Source organism: Austrofundulus limnaeus, unplaced genomic scaffold (assembly GCF_001266775.1).
Source record: "Austrofundulus limnaeus strain Quisiro unplaced genomic scaffold, Austrofundulus_limnaeus-1.0 Scaffold741, whole genome shotgun sequence".
Lineage (NCBI taxonomy): Eukaryota > Metazoa > Chordata > Actinopteri > Cyprinodontiformes > Rivulidae > Austrofundulus > Austrofundulus limnaeus.
In genome coordinates this window covers 9567-10508 of record NW_013953143.1, presented here as the reverse complement: position 1 = coordinate 10508, position 942 = coordinate 9567, and positions in this window count along the sequence as shown.

Sequence of the window (942 nt, the reverse complement as noted above, 5' to 3'; positions counted from 1 at the left end):
CCAGTATTCACAATTTAAATAAACTTGTTAAAACTGCTTCGGTGTTTGGCTCTGTGAAACTCAATCCCTCATTCATTACATTAAATCTGGCCAAAACGAGTTTCACGCCATCACTTCCTACTTCCCTCACAAGCAGTTTTATTTTTTTTTTCTGGTTTAAATTCTGAGGCAGCTCCTTGTCAAAAACCCCAATCTGGTTTATTTTGTTATCCTCTGGCACCATCTACTGGTCGTTCCCAAGTATCACCACCAAGAACCATGTCTCATTCTGAACCCAGGCTCAGTCCACCAGAGTCCTTTAATGGTGACTCCACGCAATGTCGTGCTTTTCTCACCCAGTGTGAAATACAATTTGAGCTTCAACCTTCAGCTTTTCCCTCAGAGCGGTCCAAGGTGGCTTATGTCGTTTCATTGTTGTCTGGAAAAGCCAAATTATGGGGCACAGCAGAGTGGCAGAGGGATTCACCAATTTGTTACAAGTATTGTGATTTTGCTCATGAACTAACTCATGTCTTRAGTCCTCAGTTACCCCACAAGGAGGCGACCCGTGCTCTGCTAAAGCGTCGCCAGGGTAATCGTAGAGTGACGGATTTGATCATTGACTTTCACACTCTCGCAGCTGATAGTCGGTGGAATGAGGAGGCACTACAGGATGTTTTTTGGCAGGCACTAAGTGACGAAATTAAGAACGAGTTGGCAACTCGCGATCCCCCATCATCCCTCAGAGAACTGGAGAACCTGGCTACAAGGACTGACCTTAGGCTACAGGAGCGCCGTCGTGAGGTGAGATAAAATACTACAGTCAATGTTCATAAGTTTCATCCTAGTTCACCCGTTCAAAGACTGGAATCCCGACCCTTACCACCGTCACCACCAACTACTGTYGAYCCCATGCAAATTGGAAGGACCAAGCTCTCTCAGGAGGAGAGATTAAGGAGGAGT